At 35.1% G+C, this 13885-nt stretch overlaps 1 pseudogene; it reads right to left on the minus strand.

The window, feature by feature from the left end:
• LOC132018696 (tigger transposable element-derived protein 1-like) overlaps window positions 1-13885 on the minus strand; it is a 103408-nt pseudogene that overhangs the window by 62401 nt on the left and 27122 nt on the right.

Here is a 13885-nt window from a genome sequence, read left to right on the forward strand (position 1 = left end):
TAAAATATAAGTCTCTGCATTATCTGATCCCTGCTCTCCTTATTTCCTCCTCTTTTTTTTTAATGTTCAGAAACATTAATTATATTAAAATGTTCCACTAATTATTTTAAATATTTAAGAGAGTCTAGTACTAATGACACTGTCAACTTATCATCGTGTTAGCCAGGGTACTAAACTCGAGGAAAGTTATCCAAGAAAAATGTTAAAATTTGTTCCTTTACTTAAAGGGACATGCACTGCATACCTTCCAGCTTTAAGGTTTTTACACTCCAAATGGGCATACTTATTTCTGAGCCCACATTTTATTAGAACAGCTTAATCCCATTTATAATCTAGACATTGGATCATCTTCCCCAAGAAATCACACACAGTCTCTTAGGACCCCCATTTCTAGTTTCTTATTTATCTCTCTATGACACTGAGATCTATTAGATAAACTAGCCAAACAAAACAGAAGGAGTAAGATTCAATCAGCTTGGTCAAGGGTTCAGTCTGATCCACACAGGAATTCGAGGACAATCCATTTTGAGATTTAAATGAAAATGTGAAGACTTCAGGAAAAAATAAGCCCTTAATTTAGTTACAACAGATAATTTTTTAAGCTTCTAATATAATTCCATCCTAATGACTGGAAGTAGAAAACAAAATTTTAATATTGGTAACATGAAGGAAAGTACGAGGCATAATAGAATATCCATTAATCAGAGGATTAAAGTGAGTGGTTATCTGGCCACTCTGGTGGAAGGTGAAGGTGGCGTTTTACATTTGGTGAAGGTAGTATTTTAAAAGAAGTGGATAGCATTATATATCTCAGGGTGTAATATCTTGAATGAAAATTTTGAATAACTCGGATATGTGGCCAAAACTGAAATAAGCATTTTTCTCTTTTGAAAGGCACAGCTGTGGTATTTAAAGATGAGTTATAGAATTTGTGTTCCAAAGTATATGAGAATTACAGCCAACACAACTTCAAAACATAAACATATATATATATATATATATATATATATGGAAAGAATCAAACATTTATCCTACTTTTCCTATACGAACTATAGAATTGGGTAACCAAATAGCAGATGAAGGAAAGTGTGTCATAAGAACATTTCAAAAAAACGAAAACAAAAAAACACAGGAAGAAAGAACAACAGAATTGCAATTTCAACATTTTGCAAATTCTAATTAAAGGATTTAGGGATTAGGGACTTCTAATTTTATCAGAAGAGACAATTGGTCATTAAATACCTCCCATGATCTCATGAGGAACACAATACTGGCTATAAAGTTGATTTGAAAAAAAAAAAAATGCTAGCCTGAGTCTGAATAATCCTCTAGATTCAATCACAAATTTGGAGACAAAGTAGTAGAACACAGTAAAATACAGAGAGGAATGCAATCAACAAGATCCAGCCCATGGAAAATTATAGGATAGGTAACCTGGGTTCTTTAACAAATAGATTTCAGGAAAGAGAAGTGATGGAGGGAATCCTACAGATTAAAACAAAATTAATTAGAAGAAAAAAGAAAACTAAACTAAACTAAACTTTGATGTCTATCAAAACACAGTTTGGTGATAAAGTAGGAGGTAGTTACAATAAAATCTAGGGAAGTATCTCAGTAGAGAGAGAAGGGGCTGTAATTGGTGGCTATTTAGGGTCCCCTGGGGCAACTGGAGAGGTTTTATTCCTTAATGTGAATGGTGTTTGCAAGAATATTTACCTTTGATAATTTAGTAAATTACACATTTGTTTAATGAGGTTTTGTATGTTTCTTATTTGAGAATAAGAATTATTAAAAAAAAAATAGATACTAAGACCAGACGGAGGAAATATGCTATTTTGATATACTCCAGAATTTGGACTCAAATCATAGAATGAGTTAATTCCTAAATTTAGTTAGCAAAATATTGAGTACCATATCCCTAATAATCTATTTTGTTTCAAGGTTCAAGGTTGGTGTTTACAAGATGTGGCATAGCCCTAGTACTTGTTTTAATGTGAAGTTGCATTGCACTTTCTATTTCCTTTGTTTCTTTAATGAAAATGAATATTCACTAGTTGAAATTTTCGAGTTTGGAAACTTCACTGGGATTATTGGTGGTATTAAGGATTAGATTGGAATACATATATAATCTCTACTGAGAATTATGAAAATTATCTCTAGATTTAGTAACGTATCTTAACCTCTTTACAGAAAAGCAATATAACAATCATAATATATCCTGCTGCCCAAATGAAACCATGGTCCGTTGACCAAGGCTGACGAAGTTATTTACAATGGGAAGACTGAGATACATAGAAACTTAAAGGAAATAGTAGAAAGAATAAAAGGGAAGAAATTTACCATCTTAAATATCACAGAAGTTTAAAAAAGCAGAGAATGCTGAAGTACATTCAATATTACTAATATTTACCCAAATGTTTTCCACCTGCATCACTTAAGACACATATGATTCCAAACACAGCTGGATTCAGTGACATGTTTACATAACAATTTCAAACCTGATTTTTCATACCAAAATTAAAAAAAAAAATGAATGTCTTTTAAGCAGTTTCAATTAATAAAAACTTCTTTCATGAGGAAAATATTTCGCATTTAAAAACCATTCAAAGGAACCTATTAAATTCTTATTTTTCCTGTAGCCTCTCTTCTGAAAATTGTCTCAACTGGGGAACAGTTTAAGAAATGTCTATGGCTATACAGGAACAAAATTCCCCGTAGACATTTTTATTTGATAAATACAAGCCCAATGCCTCTTAAGCCAGCATAACATATTTGGTCAGAACCAGTACAGGGGAAGAGAGAGGGAAGTCAGTTCATAAGACCCCTGTGTTACAAGCCCAGGGAGCGGATCTGTCAGGAGGAGCAGCTCATATCCCACATCACATGGCTTCAGCGTCATTCGGTGTCGCAAGTAGGTTTGGCTGTGCCTAGCAAGTAGGTTTCAGTTTCTGAATACAGGGTCTCCATGACTCTTGATCTTATTGAGACCTTCAGAAAAGGGCCTAGTTTTTCTTTTTTAGTCTGGTCTTGGAAGGCACGATCTGCCTTAGGCAACATTTCAAAGGAAGTGTTTATGGCTCCTCCGGCATCCTTCTGTCCTTCCCAGACTCTCCTCTATCTTTGGAAAATCCCTTCTCTCAGCTTCTGTTTTCAAGAAACTCATGCTGACATGTTTTAGGATGAGAAAATTTCTTAGAAGAGAGGGAGACGCCCTGGTGAACCACACCAAATGAATCATCACTTATCTTTAAAGAAAGGCCCTTAAAGCCAGGGTATGATAAGACCAGATCATAGCTAACAAATCTTAAGGAAGAAGAAATGTTAAATAGAAAAATCAAGATGCTGGTCATAAAAGCTTTGACAGTTGCCTTTACTTTACTTAAAAGTAATAGGTAATTATTAATTACTTATATTAATAAACTTATTAATCACTACTATCAATGTGATCATAGAAGATAACTGCTATATCCTAGACATCTTTTCTAAGATATCATAGATGTAGAGTTATTCATTAACTGGCTTTATAGCTGGCAAATGTAGTGGTATTTAATAGCTGTGGGTGTTTGTGGCACGTGTGCCTTTTATTTGCATGTTGCTCCATTCCCCACCCTTTTGCTCTGCTTTGTATTTTAGGAAAACATTGACCGATGGGTTTTGACTAGTTCCATAGCAGGCATATGGGAGGAGGACTGGAGGGCAGGAGACAGCTTCTCATCATTGCTCTGTCACACAGCCCGCAGAAGGAGCTTTGCCTCCCTCATGGCCCAGATCCCACTTGGGCAGCCTAACCACATGGCCTGGCTTCCAGATTTGGCTGCGCCACTGCCTCCCACTTTTCCTTTAACCATCGAGTATTCTAGCTTCCAACTCTTGTTAGTCTCAATTGCCTTCTTGCTTTAAATTGTCCAACTGAAAGGTACCTGGGTGGTCAGTTGATTAAGTGCTGGACTCTTGGTTTTGCCTCAGGTCGTGATCTCAGAGTCATGAGATCAAGCCCCATGTCATGCTCCATGCTCAGTGCAGAGTGTGCTTGAGATTCTCTCTTCCTTTCCCTCAGCCCCTCTGCTTATGCTCTCTTTCTCTCTCTCTCAAATAAACAAATCTTTAAAAAAAAGATAAGTAAATTGTCCAATTGGATTCTCAGTTTTTTTTTATTTGCATATCTAAATTATCCAAATTTTGCCTGAATTGAATTTTCTATAGTTTGAAAACCTATCATGTTTTCTGTCCTCCTGAACAGAGCCAAAGGGATACAGGAAGGATTAAAACACATGAATTATCTGCATTCAACGAGAAGAGGTGCAAGCATGTTTAGTCATCAAGACAGCTTTGGAATCATTCAGCTCATTTTGTGTTCCTGTCTTCCCAGTCCTGCTGCAACTCTGTGTCAGCAGAACCACAGCATCTTGCAGGGGAAGAAGAACAATGGAAGGGACACATCACATACGGAATGTTATTCCCCATGACTCGCCCTGTATGCACACACACATAAACCATGAGCAAAAATAGAATCCAGGCAGCACTAAAGAATTGATGAAGGAAATCTCCAGGCTCTTTTTTCTTTTCCTTCCTTCCTTCTTTCCTTCCTTCCTTCCTTTGTTTCTTCCTTCCTTTCTTTCTTTCTTTTCCCCAGAGACGGAGAGTGGGGGAAGGGTCAGGGACAGAGAATCTTAAGCAGCCTTCACATCCAACATGGAACCCAAAGGAAGGGCTCAAACTCAGGACCCTGAGATCAGGACCTGAGCCTAAGCCTAAGTCAAGTCAGTCACTTAATCGACTGAACCACTGAAGTGTCCCCTTTTTTTAGTTTTTTTTTTTTTTTTTTTTTTTTTGGAGGAAAGGAAGGAAGCCAGGGAGGGAAGGAAGGAAAGAAGGAAGGAAGAAAGAAGGAAGGAAAGAAGGAAGGGCAAAAGGAAGGCAGGCAGGAAGGAAGGAAGAAGGAAATACATTTTGCCAGTGGTCACAAATCCCTCTCAGTGCCACTGAGAACGAACGGAACAGGTAGCAAAGCAAGTTAATAAAATTTGGGGGATGCAAAGTGTGCCTCAGAGTTGATGGGGGTATCAAGCTAAGGAAAAGTGACAGGAGGGCCTTAAAGAACACTGGGAAATCAGCAACATGGGTCGAAGAGAAGTGGCTGGGAGCGTATCTGTAGTGGGAGAGTGGGGGATTCTGAAACAGGGAGCTTGGTCTCATTCAAAGCCCTTTGCTTTGCCCCAAAATCTAGATGTAAATTCTTAAGTTTGAAAAAAAATAACTTAAGAAAAGGGAATTGGAACGTCAAATAAGTGACCAGAAAACTTAAACTCTCCCCTTCCACCTGGGAATTTGTAGTGATCTTGGTGAGGACTGCAGTTTGCCTTGAATGAGGGTTGAGTCCCATTGATTTAATTATCAAAGAACGAGGAATCTCACCAGGTGTGCCTTTATATGGAGATAAACAGATTTTATATGGGAGAGCACATGACAAACATTGCAACACTAGACAAATCTTATTGTTTGCAATGAATATTTTCCTCCATTAATTTGTAATGGTGTTTTCAAAAGCTTTCCTTTTTCCTTGCATTAGATTAAGGTTTCAATTTTTAATTCATGATCTTCAGGTTTCTATTCCATGTAACCATTTTCACACATAGTGGGTTACAGCACCAAACCCTTTCTCTCTTCTTGTTTCTTATAGAACTAATCAAATAAAACTACATGTAGGACATCGACAGTGCTATACTCTAAACATCAGGCAGTTTTCCGCCATTACAGTTAATTGCATCTTAGTTTGACGAAGAGCCACTCAAGTTAAGTATCCTTCAGATGTCATTTTCAGAGCACATCCTGTTTTAATTCCCTGGCCTTATATTGGTTAGGGGTTGTTCTGTAAGCAGTGTGCTTGACTCCGCATCCCAGTGAAAGCCTGTTCCAGTAATTGCTTCGTTAATGGAAGATTACTTGATATTGGATATCTTCATGTAGCTTGAAAAGTCTCCTATAAGCAATAAGTTCTTTAGTGATATCAAGTTTTACCATCATTGCACCTGTAATAGAAAACACATGTAAAAAATAATGCCAATCCTATCTCTATATTAGAAATGCTTGTCTTAATTAATATGCATTATTTTGAAGGAAAGCATCAGTTAATACATAGTTTGTTAAAATAAGTGTGCATTGCATTTAGATTAGTTGTAACTCCATGAAAATGATGCTTTGACTATAATGAGCACCAGTGGAATTTAAATGAACTCCCCCAAATTTTTCTTGTTAATTTTTTTCCCCTTAAATGCAGGCAAATATACAATGTGATATCATATATTTCCTGAAGTAACTTTCTCTGATAATACTTTTTGAGGAAGATCAAGAAGCAAAACACCGATTGTTGTTACTGCATTTTCTATATTTCATACATTCGTTTTTGAACCATAGCTAATGTAAAAACATGGGGATTTCCCCTGCCCAGTTAAAAGGTACATCCAAGTATAGTGATATTTAGCATTTTAAAATTTCTTATCAGGAATGCATGCGACCAAGTAAGCCTGCTTAAGTTTAAAACTGTTTCATGTTTAGAATCAGCAGATCATGGGTATTATTTATTCTTTTGTTCATTTCATAGTGATGCGAGATGACAGATACCCTCTTTTGATGGAGTCGTGGTTTTCCAGCATGGTTAACTGTCCTGGGCATTCTATAATGTGAATTTAGCCTTTGAACTTATTCAAAAAGTAGAAACAGTTTCTATGACAGAAAACCTCCTTTACTAGATTGAAATACATTTATATTTCATTTTGGAAGGGATTAAGCCAGAGGTATGCTTGGGGCTACAGCATGCTAGAAACAACGCATTTAATGTACTTAATTAGAATGACACGTTATAACTTCGTAGTAATTTTCTGTCTTTCTTCTCTTCCACCATCCGTTTCTCATTCTCCATGCCAGAATTTATTTCTCATCCCTTTATGAGGCTATGTCACTTGAAATGAGTAAATATTTGCACTTCTTTTATGATCGTCAAAGTATACAACACGTGTTTGTGAAGCAGTAATTAGCAAGGTACATGAGTGTCTGTTAAGAAATATTGACATGTTTTGAAAAATAAATCTGAGCAGCATTTCACATCATCATAATGGGAGTTGTCTTCTGATGGAACAGCTCCTCAGACTGTGAATGTTATAGCAAAATATAGAATTGGAATGCACTTCTAGTACCTATTTAACTACGAGGTTTTCTATGCTAAATACATACTCTCCTCACATACTTGAAATTAACATCTTACATATATAATCAGCAAAAAGGTTTTCATTAGAAAGTTATAAATGATAATATATCTTAACTTTCTCTTAATATACAAATTTAAATATTGTTTAGTAAGTCTACATGTTTGAGCATCTGCTTTCTAGTTATCAGAATGACTTATCCTATATGCTTACAAGTATGTGTGCCTTATAGCTTATTATAAACTCCTATCAGTGTAAAGGGTCAAAACCATCTCTTAACTATGTACCTCATGTCAGTTACTTTCTACTGGGAGAATCTCAAATCATGTCTTGAATATAATAAGATTCACTGAATTTCACATCTCTATTGGTCACACATTGATTTAAGCTATCTGTGAGTTGGTATGATCAATGGTACATTCTGGAGTTTTTGTTTGTTTCTTTGTTTACTTCATAGAACTGATTTATTTTATTGCAAAAGCAGGTTTTCCAAAGTTCTTGCAGATAGAGTAATACAGGTATATAGTGAAAAACAGGTATAACAGAATGAAAAATAATCTAAGAAGCACAGGAGATAAAAAATAGAAAATATTTGGTTGACATTTGAAATGGGAAAAAGAGTTAATGAGGCAAAGAGATTCAGAAAGTTACTTCCAGAAGACGTAGAGAAAGTTTTCACATTGACACTAGTAAGATTATGTCAAGGAACCAAGAGGAAGCTAATATCATCCTCAAAGGGGAATTGGTTGCATGGTCTAGAGAATGAAACTCTTACACGTGTTCAGGCAAATATCGAATACTTTTTTTAAAGTATAATTGACATACAATATCCTATTAGTTTTAGGTGTATATCATAGTGATGTATTATTTTATACATTATGAAATGATCTCCATGATAACATTGATTATCATCTGTCACCATACGAAATTATTACAGTATTATTGACTATATTCCCTATGCTGTACATTATAGCTCCATTACCTATTTATTTTAACGCTGAAAGTTTGTACCCCTTAATCCCCGTCGCTTATTTTGTCTGCCTCCCAATCATAGCCTCACATGCTTTGTAGCCATATGGAAAAGATAATCCTTTATTTGAAGACTTTATACTAGTTCAGATAGATGTGAAGGAGCGAAAGAAAGAAGAAAAAAGAAGGCTCTCTTTTGGACTGGCAGTATTTTTGGAGAACAAAATGAATCAAGTCAGTTTGTATTGTTTACTCACTACATCTCTGTAGCAAAGCTGGATACAGTTTTCTTGGCATAGAGTTTACCTCTCAGAGGAAGCTCATTGGATGGCCATGTGTCTTTATTCCATAAGCCACTGCTGCCAAATTGAAGAATGGAGTCAGTTATTTTCACAAGCAGCCTCCTTGAGCATGATTAAGGTCTCATGCACATATCACAGGTGAACCAATCTGTGTTGTCTCGCAGGAAGAAGCAGATGCTCTAAATTAGCCCTGAACCCGAATTGGAATTTATGTTTGTTATAAAGTAAAAGCATACCTAACTAATTAATTAAAACTTACATAACGGTGAAAGGTTCAGTGTTTAGGTATAATTTTTAAGGTAACTGATGCTCCTTGTTCTCAGATATATTCCTATTTTCATACTCACAGGTATAATTTCAAAGATAATCTCTCCTAGGTTGAATTGCTTCAATGTAACAATCTGAAATTTCCTAGAATCCTTTATTTTAAAGGTTACAGATGTATATGTGACAATTTCATTAATAAATAAACAGTATAGACAACACAGAGCTTCTCCGTTTTCATGTGCATCTTAAAATCTATAATTTCCTTCTTGTTTTAAAGTTAAAATATATGTACATCCTTAATGTGTCAAAAGCTTATATTCCCCTTTCCACCATTATCCTCTAGATCCCCTCTTGTTCTGTTTTTTTTTTTTTTTTCTTGTTATCGTGTGTTCCCCATGTATGACATCAATGTAATCTCTTTTAACTTTTTTTTCTCCCTTCACTGCTCACTATCACTGTGGAGACCAAATACATCTTCATTTGTGTAGATTGTTCATCTTTTTTTATTTTTTTTAAAGATTTTATTTGTTTATTTGACAGACAGAGATCACAAGTAGGCAGAGAGAGAGAGGGAAGCAGGCTCCCTGCCGAGCAGAGAGCCCAACAGATTGTTCATCTTTAAATTTTGTGTATTTCCTTCTCAAGTGTACCCTACCTTTGGTCAGTGAGGGTAATGAGTCTCTGTCATCTTCTCTAACATAGTTTTAACATTATAGGGAACAGAGTCATTTAATTTTATATCACTATCTCTTCATTGTAATATTTTTTTCTATCATAATCATTTGTTGTTTGGATGTAAAAAAGCAAAAAGGAAAAAATAAGTCAGATTTTTCATAGTATCCCTATGATTCACTAATTTTGTAATAAAGACAATGTGGTAAGTTGTAGTTATACTGAGTAAGTAGGAAATACTATGTAATGTCAATTTTTACCCTTTCTTCTTTGATTTTAAAAACAGATTTTTATTTTATTATCTTATTTATTATTATTTTTTAATTTTCCAAATTTTTATTTAAATTCCAGGTAGCTAACATATAGGAAAATATTAGTTTCAGGTGAAGAATTCAGTCATTCATCACTTACCCTGCAACACCCAGTGTTCATCACAATAAGTACCCTCCTTAATCTAACATCTGTTTAACCCTTCCACCCACCCACTTCCCCTCTGGTAATCATCAGTTTGTTCTCTATAGTTAAGATCAGCTTCTTGGTTCGCCTCTCTCTTTTCCCCCCATGTTCATTTGTTTTGTTTCTTAAATTCCACATACAAGTGAAATTATATCATTTTTGTCTTTCTCTGGCTGACTTATTTTGCTTAGCATAATATGGCCTAGATGTTGCATCCATGATGTTGAAAATGGCAAGATTTCATTCTTTTAATGACTGAATAATACTCCATTGTACATACATACCACATCGTCTTTATCCATTCATCAGTGGTTGGGCATTTGGGCTCTTTCCATAATTTGTCCATTGTTGTTGCTGCTGCTATAAACATTGGGTTGCATATATCCTTTTGAATTAATATTTTTGTATCCTTTGTGTAAATACCATATTTTAAGAAAATACTTCCACTAAGACTCTAAATTACCAAATAGTCTTTTGTATCTGACCTCTTTTACATAACATTATATCTTTGAGGTTTATTAATGTTATAACATATAACCGTATTTTATTCTTTTAATTGCTGAATAGTATTCCATACTATGTATATGCTACCTTTGGATTATTCATTTACCACTTAATGGACGTTTGGATTTTTTTCCAGTTCCTGGTTGCTATAAATAAAGTTGTCATGAATATTCACATACATATCTTTGTATGGACATATATTTTCATTTCCTTTGGGTAGATTTTTAACAGTGGAATTGTTGGGTTGAATGTTAAGTTTATGTTTAACTTTTTGAGAACTGTCAATTGTTTTTCCAAACAGATGTACAATCTTGTTTTTCCACTAGCAGTGTATGAAGGCTTCAGTTTCTCTGTAACTTCTCCAATACTTGAGAGTTGAAGTGTGGAAATCCTACTTCCTCAAGATATTTGACCAAAATCTATGACCTATCATTGGTTGAACATTTAGCTATGCAGACATAAAAGTTGCCCTTGGGAAGCTGGGCTTAAAACTTAAATCAAGAGAGGAAAACAAATAAACTCTAAGCAAAAACATCAATGACCACACAGTTCAGAGGAGATATGTTTCACAGATTTAATGGAGACAAATAAATAAATAATCAAACAAAAATACAAGCAAACAGACAAAAACAACCCAATAGATTGAGAAGTACATTCAAGGATCAGAGTGTTTTTGAGGATCTGTCTCACTTTTATTTACTGCTGGACCCCGTGTGTGTATGCATGTTCAAGTACCTTCAGCCAAGAATGTGTGGGTAACTTTGACCTACTCTGATCTCTGCAGTATATTAGACTACGATCAACCTGAAATTGATAGGAAATTTATCAAGTCTATATGGTTGTCACAGCTTCTGGAACTCCCAGTTAAATCACTCATTTGTTTGCAGGTCTGTTCTTTGCTCACATAGTACTGTAAACTACAGCTAGCTGAGCTTCTGTCTTCCATTGTTGGCTTTTCCACTTTAAATGACAAGACTCCAAAACAACTGAATGATTTCTTGTGGTGGGATTGAAGGTGCTGGATCTGTTCTACTTTGATTGAACTTCTTTACCAACAGAACTAGGGAGGCATAGGGGATGGGGGAACAGGACAGCAGTAGCAGTCTTAGGGAAGGATACCAAGAATCCTGCTGCTTCTATGCCAAGTTTAACATTTTTCATTTTATAAACTCTCCTTAGCTTGTTGTATGCCTGTGATTTTCAGAGGGCTGAAATGATGGTGATGATTGTTGTTGTTGTTGTTGTTGTTTTGACAGTTTTCCCTACCTTCATAGTTGCTTTTTGGGAAAAGACTTTGTCGATGTCCTCACTCCATCATGCCAGAAGGCCAGAAGTGAAACCTCTGGGTTACCTTTTATCTTTCCTGAAATCATCTATGAAGACTGGATCCAAGTAAATTACAGTTAAATATGATGGAAAAAAATGTTTATCTCTGTATTCTCTTTCCTCAGAAATGAAACTAAAATATACCTAAAAACTAAATAGAAAGAGAATGGGAGAGGAGATAACAGTAGATAAGTGATGTCAAGGGAACATTGGAAGATGGCAGCTGAATGGACTCAGCAGGTGACATAAACCAACACATTAGATTCCAAGGCAGAATTTTTCAAGCAGCAGCTAATTTCTTCTACAGAACCCAGAAGATGCTCAGAAATTTGAGGGGCCAGGTGCTTGGAACCTAACTGCCCATCAACAGAAATGTGGGTGAATGGATGCTGATACGATCTCATAAATGAAATAAGCATTGAGCAAAATGAAGTACCTAAAATAGATAAATATGGATACATTTTATTAATATGTACACGGAAAGTAGTATAAGAAGATTACAAGGAGCTTAACATTCCTTATAAAATAAAAATAAACTTAAAAAATATACGTAGGATTATATGTATACCATGGGTAGCAAACTATGGCCTGAGGACCAAATATACCTGTTTTTCTATGGTTGTTCCTTGAGCTAATAGTGGTTTTTATACAGATAATCATTGAAAAACATATTTCAGTGTCCATAACAAGATTTATTGGAACATAGTCAAGCTCATTATTTAGTACATGTTATACCTGTGGCTGTTTTTGCAGCACAATAGCAGAATGAGCTGTTGGGACAAAAACCAAATGGCCCACAAAGCTGTATTCAGTCTTTTTACAGGAAAAGTTTGCCAAACTCTCACATATATATAAAATCTATAAATCACAAATATATAACACATGTACATAATACATATACATACACACTCATATATGCACATATAAAGATATTAAACTTAAACACAAATATACATATATTTATAATTGGATATACATATATTTATATGTATAAATGTAAATGTTTTTATTTATAAACATACAGATATTTATAATGACTATAGTGGAAATAATTATGAACATGGCAATTAAGGAAATAGTAGCCTCAGATGAAGGAATAGTAGGAAATGGGTTGGTGGAGGGACATGCAGTTAGATGTAAGTTACTGTCAAAGGTTTGGTTTTTATGTTTGCATGCTTATTCAAGATAGATACGTAGTTAGATAAGAGGCCCATGCATGGACCAAAGATGACAGTGTTTTGTAATAAACGAATATGATTAACACAATTATGTACACCTGCCAACCATTAAATTTCTAAAAATTTTCTTCATAATTAGCAATTAACCCTCTATATATCCTTGCCCATCTCATACAACTTAAAAGTTACTCCCACATTCAAGAAAAACACTGAAGTTTTGCTCTGTGGATAAATGGAATGAGAAGTACTAGCTATGATAAATGTTAGGGAAGATGAACCAAATTGAAAACGGAAGAATTAAAGGATATGGTCTACATTTTCTACTCATTGGTCAAACCTTTTGTTCTCTAAACATGGAATTAATTACTCTCTGGCAAAAATTGGCTAGCCATTCCCCCACCCAACAACAGGAAATCCTATAGATATGAACACTTGGTGGAAGGGTAATATATTAATTTTCTGTTCTTAAATAAAAATTACCAGAAACTTAGTGTTGTAAAACAACATAAATTTGATAAAATGGCATAGCCCCTATAGAAAACCAGATGGTGGTTCCCACAAAATTAAACCTAGAACTACCATAATATCCTTCAAAGTCTTTTCTGAGTAGATATCAAAAGAAGTGAAAGCAAGGACTCAAGCAGATATCTGCACACCTATGTTCTTAGCAACATTATTTACAATAGGACTGACGTCTAATTTTGCTAGGTGTCAGCTGGAGACTGCGCCAGTCAGCTGGAGGCTGCCATCAGCTTCTAGAGTCCACCCCATTCTTTTCCACGTGGTCTGTTCCTTCTTAGCAAATCCCTCTCATGCTTCAAATCTCTCTGACCCCGTTTTATGCCACTAGCTGGAGGAAATGGTCTGATTTTAAAGGGCTCATAAGATTAAGTTAGATGCACCTAGATGATTTCCGCATTTATTTTTTCTAATTTCCCCACTTTAAAGTAATGGGTTTTCTTCATCAGGGAAATACAAATCAAAACCACAATGAGATATCACCTCACAC

This window comes from Mustela nigripes, chromosome 5 (assembly GCF_022355385.1).
Source record: "Mustela nigripes isolate SB6536 chromosome 5, MUSNIG.SB6536, whole genome shotgun sequence".
Classification (NCBI taxonomy): domain Eukaryota; kingdom Metazoa; phylum Chordata; class Mammalia; order Carnivora; family Mustelidae; genus Mustela; species Mustela nigripes.